This window comes from Lathamus discolor, chromosome 3 (assembly GCF_037157495.1).
Source record: "Lathamus discolor isolate bLatDis1 chromosome 3, bLatDis1.hap1, whole genome shotgun sequence".
In the NCBI taxonomy this organism is placed as follows: Eukaryota; Metazoa; Chordata; class Aves; order Psittaciformes; family Psittacidae; genus Lathamus; species Lathamus discolor.
Window position 1 is genome coordinate 13,420,169 of NC_088886.1, and position 11,178 is coordinate 13,431,346.

The window sequence follows — 11,178 nt, forward strand, 5'->3', positions numbered from 1 at the left end:
TCTTGATAGAGCTGTAGCTCTCAGTGAGCAAGGCAATTACTAAATGAGGGCATAGAAATACTCTTGAATCAAGACTCTGCAATAAGCTGTCATATTTATAGGTACTAGAGAGAATATATTTCATAATAAAATATAATTTATTATATTTATGCAGATTTGGAAATTGCTGAACAGCTGGGCAATCAAGTTACAGGGCTGGGTATGTGGGTATCTGCTTGTTCTTTATCTCCTGCAGGAGCAGAAGGATTCCTACACCATCCCTTTGCAGAGCTGGGTTCTACCTGTTGGAGAACGATAGCCTTCCCCTAGGTATTCCCATCAAGCATCTGTTCAGCAGTCACCCTGAAAACCCAGCTCTGAAATGCTGCTGCACCACTTACTACTTCTTTACTTTCTACAACTATTTCTTACCCCTGGATTCTTTGAGTGCTGAGTTTTAAGCCTTTCTGAAGAGTGGGACATGGAGGAGATTTTTTTGTTGGCTTCGATTTGTTTTCCCAGAATACTTGACTCTTACTGACAGTCATTGTCTTCCATTCTTTCATCCCACTAGTAGGCTTTCTTTGCCTCCATATAGTCTTTAAATCAAAGAGCCTGATCTTCTGATGTGCAGATCTCCTACCATTCCACTTGAATTCAGCTGGCATTGTGAGTGCTCAGCACTACTGAAAATTAGCCTCCAAGTGTGTAACTGGTAGCATGTGTTCTTTGTTAGCACTGATTCTGGCTCACTTGTGCTGATCCGCTGCTTTAGTAGCTTTGAACTTTCGAGGTCACTGAATCACAATTCTTTCCCTATTGGAGTTTATGATTGTATGGGAAAAGCTTTCTCTTGTGAGAGAGAAAGGGAAAGTGTATACTGGGTTTGAGTTTCTATTTGCTTTACCCTTCCTTTCCACTTACCCTCTAAGTTAGTGACCTGAAAGGTGAAGGTAAACTGTCACATAGAAGCAGCAAAATATTTTGCTTTAAACAATATTTCCATGAGTCAGTGAGTTGCTCTGCCACTAGTGTTTGTCCAGGCTTACTGAATTTGAATTCAGAGGACTAGTTGAGGCTGAAATTTTTGTCTTGTGTTTTCCTAACATAATTTTCCTAACATGTCCTGTTAGCCAGGTAAGCAGCACATACAAGCTGCAGTCTAAGGCTGACCAGGACACTTTCTAAATCATATAGTCTTAAATGTTATAGTCTCAACTGCTTGTATGAGCAAAGATCCACGAGATTCTGCAGCGGACTAGTCTGACATGTCAAGACAATCTCTGCAGTTCTGTAGTCACATAGCGAGGTTAAATAAGCTGAAAACTATCTCTAGGCCTAAGCTTCCCAAGCTAGATGTGCAAGATTCACAGGAAAGCTACCAGCTTGCTTTCAGAAATCTCTTCTTTGCCATATAAGACATTGAATTTATGCCTCTAATCAAGCTGGTGGCTGGAGGTAGCCAAAGGTGCTGGCTGCAGTTATCTGTGCTCGTTCCTAGATGCCAGCATATCTCAGAAAGCTGGAAATTCAATGCAGTGACGAGTGCTAAGGGATACAAAGGGATCCCACCAAACATCCAAAGATGATGTTGATGAGAGCAGAAGGGTATGCAAGCATTATAATTTTACAAGGATTTTTGGAACACTGTGGATTCAGCATGCAGAAGAACATTAATGGATACAGTTTACCACAACATCCTTCTGGGCCATGCAAGAGATGCCCCTGAACTTGACCCAGGATGGACCAACTTGCTGGTCCCTGAACAGACCTCTTTAATAGAGCACCAAGCCAGCTGTCCAGCAGATTATTTCCTTTGGAGCAGCCTGTACACCCAATGGTAGAATTGGCATGGCAAAGGTTCTCCCTCATCTGTGCTTTCAGGTAAGTCAGCAATTAAGAACACAAAAGGCAAGAATACAGAAGAGCATTACTAGCCTTCCTAAGGTCCTTTTGAGCTCATGAGGTATGCCAGCTAAGCACGTATGTCTGCCTGCCTATCTCAGCTATCTTCCCTGGTAATCCAGCACCGTTGTTTCTATAGGAGTTCATTGTTTTGGCATGCTACATAACTGCAGTATTTCAAGCACATAGCACAGAGGATGTAAACTAATGGTATTTTACATTCTTTCAATAAGATGTTACTGAAACTGGAAGAGCACTGTGAAATGATTGTGAAATGGCAGTGGGGCAATGTCTGTAGCTATATAAAAGAGATGGTGGGATGCACAATAGCTGTACTGATTGCCTGCTTAGCATACCCTAGTATAATTCATCTTCACAACAACTTTGTCCTATAAGGAAGGCAGGTTAACTGATGTTGCAAACATGGCTCAGAGAGAGAGATGGCACTGTAGTCCTCTAGCTGTGACTGCCAGTGAGGAGAAACTGTGTGTGTATAAGCTGGGGAAAAAACAACCTTTAATTGGCATCTTATCCTTTGTATTTATCTATTTTGGCTGAAAGCGGTGCCTTCTAACTGAACCCAGGAAATTTCGAAATATAATCAAACCATCATGGACTTAAGTGAATACATAAAAGGAGGGTTGAGATTTCTACACCATAGAAACATGTTAGAAAAAAAAAAAAATGCTCAATTTCTGCCCCCTTTTAACCCCCCAAAACATCCTTTTTTTGCACTAGATGGGCTTTATGTTGTAGTATCATATGGTCAGTGATTATTCATTGAAAAAAAAAGTACTGAACACTCAAGTCACAATCTAAAAATCAATCCATCAAGTACAGTGGTTGGGCTATTTCTTGTCCTCCATAAGACTGGAGTCCCAGCAGTAAGCAATATATAGGGATGGATTTTAACTATGTGCCTCTAACATGATGGAAAGAGAGAGCCAGAGAAGCAAAAGAGACTTGATTGGAGGAAATGAGCTGTTTGTGCCAAATCCTCAGATTAGCTCTAACTGGAACTGGCAGATGATAGATGGCACAGAATGAAGGCCTAGAGCCACAGAGACAATTAGATGTTTGACTGTGGCTGTAGTAAAGGAGTTACAAGCCTAAATACCTTTGAAAACCTGGTCCTTAAAATGCTTTAATGTGTGCAGCTGTTGTAGAATTCGTAAACCTACCATAGTTACTAAAGAAGTGAACAGGTAGGACATGACAAACACATTGGCTTTGGCAAAACAGCTGCAGAACAGAAGCTCTGTCCAAGCTTCAGTCACAGCTGCCTTCTGATTACCCAGGAAAGGGTGGGCTGGTTCCCTTACTTAAATGCTTAACAAGCAGCTTGATCTCTTTGGCTGATAGAGATTTAATTCAGGTGAGAGAACTTCTTTCTAAATGGGCAGCTTTTCATTCAGGGTTTGCACTAGGGAGAGCAAGTTGAGAGTTTGTCTGATGTTGGGGAAGCATGGAAGAAGTAGGATGTGGTCTTTAAGGTTGGTGTTACAAATGAAGCTGTATCAATGGGGTGTTATTGCAAGTGTTTCTGTTCTCAGAACATTTTGTGTGTGGTGCTGGCTTTCTAATGCTAGCATGTTTCAGAATGGGTTTTGTCTCTAAAGCTTCATGTCGTCTGTGTGTTCAGGATAGTGAGTTCATGCTGTATTTGTTTCTGGTTTTGAAATGATTTTTTTTTCCTTCATAGTTGTTGTAAATCCGCTCTCTTTGTTTTAAATTATTGAACTAATGTGGACTTTGAAGTATTATGAGGATTAGTTCAAATATTTGTAGAGTGCTTGCTTTGAGGATGTAGAATATTATTTAAGTGCTAAGACTTAAATATGGGCTGTGAAGAAAATGCTGCTGATAGAATTTGGAGAGGCAGCATGTTAGGTAACACTAGGCTTCTTATTTAAAAGTAAAATGAAGGCCATGGAAAACTCCTCAAAAGAATGAACAGTAGAGAACTTCTTAATGACTTTATAGAAAATAATATGCCTCTGTTTTATGGATACTTGAAAACCTTTGGGCTCAATATGGATTAGTATACTTGCATAGAATATGTAAGAGATTGTGGTGGGAACAGCAATCAAAGCCTGTCATTTGACCTGGGACTATCTCCTGTGTCAGTACTGATGTCGGGAGTGGCTGACATGTAATAGTGTTTTATTGTTTTAAATTTTGATCCATGTATTCAAAGCAGATAGAACAAATACATAAAGCCTTTACTATATGCACTGCAGCCCAGTGGACAGGGAAATACAAATGGGCAGGCCTTAAATGGAAAAGTTATTATTTTTCCTCTGAATGAAATACTGCTCTGTAGAACCCTATACATAAATATGGAAAGGTTAAGGCATTCCGATAAATATATTGTCGAGGATCCAGGAAAAAAAATCACAATTTAATTCCAGTTTTCTTCAGGCGGAATACAAGTATATAGATTTTGGGGGCTGCATTTTGTGCAGCAGGCATAAAATGCATCCTGCAATTTTTCTTTCACTAATAATTATAATGGAAACTTGACACTATATGTGAATAAGGATTGATGTGTTTCTAGTTTTTCATCTTTAAACTGTGACCATTTCAAAGTCTGCCTGAAAAATAGTGTTGATGATTCTTTTACAGAATGTGCAATAGACATTTAAGATGTTTCTTCTGTGAGATTTTTGTGTCGACATGCTTTGGAAGGTTAAAAACTTGAAGAAAGAAAAGTTTCTTTCTGATCTGCGTAGTTTGTTAGCTTTTCTCCCCCCAAGAAATGGCAATAATTCAGACTAATCCAAAATTAGTTTTCATGTTCCCTAAGAAAACTGCAAAATCGGTTATTTGCATATTGCCACTCTTAATGTGCATCCTCTGCTATAGTGTATTCTTGGTAAGACTGTACACCTCTGATGTTCTGGCACATTTTCAAACTTCCTAATGATAGCTTATATCAGTTTGATTCTCTGATTTATTATCCCAACATAAAGATGGAAACAAATCTATTTTCTATTTGTTATAAGCAAGAAGCTTTGTTTCACATAAAAGTATTTTACTACATTTCACCTGACATGGAATAATCCTTGTAACACTTTCTGAGTAGGATGCCATAAGATTTCTATAAAAGAAAGGGAAAAATATGATCTCAGAGGGACCAGCAGTTCTAAAGAGAGTGAAAGGTCAATGAATAGCTCTTTAGGATTTCTGTTGTCTTTACCTTTCCCAAGTGTTTTTACAAACACATTTTGGTAGCATACAGTTGTCAGCACTGTAGAACAGCGAATGCCCATACCTTGCAAAAAATGTGATGTTATAGTGCTGGAGTTGTCAATAATAAAATATATTTTCTATTCTGGAGGGTTCCTTAGATCACGAAATGGAATGAAAAATCTTAATTTTGGATTCAATGCAGGCCAAGGCATAATTTAAGCAGTATTTTAGCTGATTACCTAGGGAAACAGATGTACCACATGAGAGTGTGCAGGATTTGGAGAACTTGTAACTGAGGTAAAGGTGTTGCTGTGTGAAAATATCCAGGGTTGGCTGGCACTGGGCAGAGAGCATTATATTGGTTAGCAAAGCCAGGTATCAAAATAAGGAGAACTATGTACAGCATGTGTTTATTTTGTACTTGGTAAGCTAGGCTTTGATCTTTATGAGATGATGGATGTTATTCCTACAAATTGGGGGCATGGACTCCTCCTTAGTTTCACTGCAAGGTTTCAGTTTCAAGTTAGTCAGCACAGATGATCCAGCTTTCTGTGCTCAGCATCTGGTAGGTAGGTGCACCCTTGATTGAGGCTTTGGCAAGGGGTGTCTGGAAAAGTTGGTGAGTTTTGTAAGTCCTTTTTTTGTACTGCCAAGAAACTCATTCAGAAACTGGTTGAAACAGTCTGCTCCATGGTCTGGAACAATGACAAGAGAGTACCACTGCGGGTGATAGGCAATAGTGCAATTGTTTGGGTTTGCCTGTGTCTTGCCTGGCATTGATAATCTTAGGATCTGAATACTTCCCAAACATTGTGACTTGTATGCAACATGAGTTGCTTCATCAGCTGGAGCCAACAATAAAACTCCTACTGGGAACACTTGGAGAAGGAGAACACTGGCCAAGCTCCGCTGATGAATGTAGGTGGCTTTTACACACATCCTAGTTTAGCTTTTCAGAGTAAAGCAGGCAAGCCTTAAACTTGCTTGATAACTCAAAAAAGACTGCAGAACCCCCTGACCACCTTAATATGGTACAAAGAAGTACAGTAGGTATGAAGAGGGTGTGAATTTTAATTTCTTCAGTTAATTTGCTTATTCCGATGCAGGCCATTGTTATTTATTTCCCAGCACGGTGTTGCATGATGACCAGTAGACAACATTGTGCTGTTAAATAGCTGCATGTGAATTTTAGCATCCGGATTCACATTAGTATGTTTAAGTGATTACTTAGTCCTTTATGCAGTCATATCCCAGTTTGCAGACTCACTTGTACAAATATTTATGTTCTGGTACATGTAAAAAGAAATAATGCATCACAATTGGTATGGTGGAGACCCTTGAGAGTTGTAACAAAAGAGATGTTTAATGGCAGGGCGGAGAAAGGATTTCACAATAAACCAGCATATCTCCTGTACAGGGAATAGTCACAACCAGGTGCCAGACTTGGTTTGATCTGACACTGAGGGACTTTAGTATAAAGGATGATGTTACATGTGTACAGCCATATGGAGTTGTTTGTAACCCCGAGTATTGAAGTACTCTTTAAACTGCTTTGGTGATGCATGGCTCTAAGTTAAAAAGAAGGTATTAAGATAAAAGTCAAATCAAGTTGGCAATAGCTCTTTATAGACTTGAGAAATGATCAGCCTTCAACTCCAGATGTTTAGCAGAAAGTGCTGGTGCAGTCTTGGGGACTTTGTGGGGACACTGAGTGCTTGTCAGCCCATGCTGACAGACCTGGTCAGGCTGTACTTTGTGTTGGGCAGGTCACAGAAGTGACAACTGCAGTAGTGAAAACGAGTGACATTTCGTATTCTGGTGGCTGCTGTAGAGCTGGGCGAGGGTGCCTTTTTGACTGTTTTCGAGATGTATGAAAATGATTTTGCATTTGTATGCCTATGTTACCTGTGGCCAACATAAGCAGGGACCCCTCACCAACAGATGAGGGGAGTGCCTTTGTTGGTCTCCACTGATCTTTGCCACACAGTGGCCAAGTTCAGCATGTGAGATGGAGGTTGTCCCCACTGAAGAATACCTTAAAGCAAGGGTTGCTTGTATGTGCTCTTTGAAGGTTTGAATAACCTTTGGCTGAGGAGGAACTTGAACGAAGGTCTCCTATTCCCTAACAGATGGTCTGTAGCTGTCTATTATGCAGGAAGTAGGCAGCAATACCTCTCCTTCCCATGCTTTTCACGAAACGGATTTTTATAAGAAAAGTAAGTATCTACTCTTGGCAGAAGGATGTTGGATTTGGAGTGGTGGCAAGATGTTCTGTAGCTACAGGAAGTGTTTGTACGAGATCTTCAAAGATGTGGTTTATGAAGTTTGGAAGCTGAAGGCGTTATTTCAGTCCTGGGGAGGACTCATTTAAGAAGTACAATGGAAGCACATTGATTCCTGCCATAATCATTGTCGCTTTCCACCTTCATTCTAGAGACTAACATCAGTTAATTCAAGGCTGCTTGACCTCTTGAAACAGCAGAAAAAACATGAAACTGATATAAAATATTACCGCAAAATGAAGCAGTAAGAGAAGAGAAAGTGCCAAAATTCAATCCGAGGCTTTGCTTTCAGGTAAGAGTCACTTGGTTACTGAGGAGTGCATGAGATGTAATAAGTGAAGGCAGTCATATTTCCAAAGAAATAAATTTAGTTGAACACTTCCCTATGAGGTTATGAGTGTTAAGCTGGGGGAAAGGAATTCTGGGTGTAATTAGCATGTTAAGCATATGTGACCATTTATTCTTTTCCTACGGGGAATACGCTGTAGATGGAGTCCATCCAGCATAGCTCAGGCTTGTTCATTTTGCTTTTATCAGCTTGTAAGGGTCATTTAAGAACACATAGATTCAAAGAGCAATCACATGAGGGTCTGTGGCAAGCAGTGGGAAGACACAGATCACGAATCTGAGAATGCTCATCAATGACAGTCTCTTTCTGATCTCTTTCTTAAGAGGATAAGAATCCTCAACTGATTTCACCTCATCAGGGTGTGTGAGGGACAGTGATGGGGAAACAGAGACAGGGTTCTTCTCAAAAGACCTCTCCCAGGGAAGATGACAAAAAGATAATTAGTTCCAGAGAACAGCTATTCCAGTGAAGTAATGAACTCTCCTCCAAGGGACTACCTCTATGTATGTCAGAAGTTGCTGCCACACCGCTGTGGGTGATGGTAGGTTTCAAGTCCAAATGACATGATAGATCAACTTAAGGGAACTTTGAAAAATTAAATGGAAAACATATGGAGACAATATGGAAGGCCTCTTAGCGTGAGCAGCCAGACTAGAGTAATACAAAGGGGGGTGGTACCTCCTTCGTGCTCATCTTGCATCATGTTTGCCTAGTCACAGGCAACAGTATTGCCATGTTTTGTATCCAACCAACTCTGCGCAGAAGGCAGTCATCCTTCAGAAACTGAAGGATCCAGTCTGAAGCATGACTGACCGTTGAAGGCTTACTTGAGCACGTCCATTTTTTAATATCTTATTTCCTAATGACTGTGAATACTTCAGTGGACAGCATCAGCCGTTTGCAGACATTAACAGAAGTGGGGAATTCAGATAGACAAGCCCATTCCATTATTTCATTCCAACAGGAAATAATGGAATGAAATTGGCTCTTGGTCCATGTTCAATGTGCTACTTGGTATTTGCTCTGGGATGCATGAGATCTATTTTTCCATTATTCCTTTTCCTCTAGACTGATTTCAAAGTAAGATAAGACAGGCCTAGGTGATCCTGCCCACCTCAGCATGTCCCACACTTTCTGCTTTATGATCTTCTAGTTATGTAACATAACTGGGTACATACCATTGAATGCCTATAATTTGTTTTGTTTTTTAGGTTGGTTTTTTTTTGCTTTTTTTTTTGGGGGGGTTTTGGGCTTTTTTTTGTTAAAAAGAAATTGGTAGGGCCACAGTCATAGGAATACAAATGTAAAGTCTGATTTCATTAATATCATTCTCTAGATCTGTGGAACTATTTGAAAATATAAAAGTACATAACATTTGAATAAATCAGGCTGAGTTCATAGCATCTCTGCTACAGAATGCTGCACTTGAGGGTAATAGCAAAGAAAGTTAAGCAGCAAAATTACAAAGGACAGGTTAGAAATCTATGACTCAGAAGTAATTCAGTCTTCTCACCTGAGCATCTCTGCTAAGTACAAGTTATGAATTGCACTGTTGTAGTTCTGAATGGTATTTAAGAACTGCAGTGAGCTGTTTTAACCAGCCAGATACCATGAAGGGCAAGGGAGGTCAGTGTATGTGCTTGGATACCTCTTGAATTTGTCACTTTAAAAGTGCACATGCTATGAATACTACAGTATGCATGCTCCTAAGCAAAAGTCTTCAGTGGGAATTGGAGGGCTTGATGCTAACAAGTTTATTCTCTGGTGTTATTTTGTTTCATTGCCCTTTGCTGAAACCTTAACCAAAATGCACTACTTTTTTTCCCTGGCAGTGGTTTGCATTTGAAGTCACAGAAGGAAGACCACAGCTATAGGAATTTGGGTTAGAACACTTTGTTTTGGAGGTCATTAATTCCAGATTCCAATACTGTTCTTTTGCTCTGTTATTGCTACAGTGCTGAATGACTACAAAGTCTGGTTATTATACTTTCAGGAAGGTGTCTTCTCTCATACTTCCCAATGCAAATCTACATGTTCACTGTTTAGTTCTTCATCATGTAACTATGCCATTAAAGTCAGTGAGACAAATATAATTTTGAAGGTTAATGTGAAGGAATTGAAGCATATTCAGTCACAGAAAAGCAGCTAATAATATGAGGATTTTATATACATACACCCACAGAACACATATGTATGTGCCCACACTGGTGGCTAATTATGCTGTAGGTTATCTAATAAGCTCAACTGTTTTGGATCCTGCTCTGCTTCTGGATTGCAGTGTCCTTATAGGAATACCTGATATGAAATTTGCTAATCTGGCCTGAAGAAAGAAACCCTTCTAGCTTGTCATAACATGCACCTAGCAATATTTGTGATTCTCATCTGTATTTCAAATTTCAAGATATTCTTCATTTAAGAAGACAAAAGGTTTATATTATCTTTTCTCCCATAGTTCTCTTGTTTGTGGAACAACATTGGTTGCAGTGTTATGTAAATGCAGAGGTCAAGCTTTCAGAGCTCTGTTTAGTGCATCTGCCATGTACTGTGTTGTACCTCACAGCCATAGCAGCTTGCTAAGCCTCTGGTCAGGAGTCCCTGAATTATGCCCCAAGTATTTCTTACAGATCAAAAAGCTATTATAATGTCATTTTATTTTTGTTGTAGATTTTTTTAGCCCTTCTCAGATGATAACTGTGTGTTCCTGTTGTAACTGTGCTTGTGTTAGTGTTTCTTTCTTGTTCTCTTAAAACCATACATGAACATTTTATTTTGCATGATGCTGAGTCTCGTGAGGCAGATCATCATCTTGGTATGTTGTTGTGGTACCATTATAACCTTTTATTATTTTTATTATTTTTGAAAGTGGACAAGGAGACACTAACATTATCCAGCAATGTTGGCTGGTAACAGCCAGCTAGAACTGAGAATAACTGACATTTAAGCCAGTGTTATTTTTTCTTTAATTTACACTGTCCCAGTGATTTAGCAATAGTGTCAGTATTTTTTCTGGTTGAATGACTTTGCTCCTTTCTTTTGCATGATGCTGGGAAATTCTTTGTAGCTATTATCACATTCCCTGATGCCTTCATGTCTATTTTGCATCCAATTTTCTTACTGTCTGCTAAGGTCATGTCTTGGTCCTAATCTGAGCGTTAAATACATTTTGCGGTCTTGCATTGTGTGATTTTTCTCTTGCATGCAGAATGTATTCTGGTAAATTATTGTGTAATTCCTTTATATGACACCCTTGCTTCCCTTACCACCTGTAGTTCAGGGGACCCTGTACTCAGAACACTGTCCATTATCACAGTGCTCTCCAGAATTCTTATAAGTGCTACCCTGCATTTAAATTTCCCTCTTATTCTACATTGTATTTTCTATCCATTTTTCTCCATCTTAGTTTTTGTTCTATGGTTTGTTATATTTGGCAAATTAATTCTCTGCTCTATTCATGGTCTTCACTTTGGATGT

At 39.4% G+C, this 11,178-nt stretch overlaps 1 long non-coding RNA gene across 1 annotated transcript; it reads left to right on the plus strand.

Moving 5' to 3' along the window:
* Nucleotides 1-3,287: 3,287 nt before the first annotated feature.
* LOC136011595 (uncharacterized) lies at nucleotides 3,288-11,056 on the plus strand. Its single transcript, XR_010611422.1, has 3 exons — nucleotides 3,288-3,377; nucleotides 7,511-7,650; nucleotides 9,540-11,056. It is a non-coding gene; the product is annotated as an uncharacterized LOC136011595 (long non-coding RNA).
* Nucleotides 11,057-11,178: the final 122 nt, after the last annotated feature.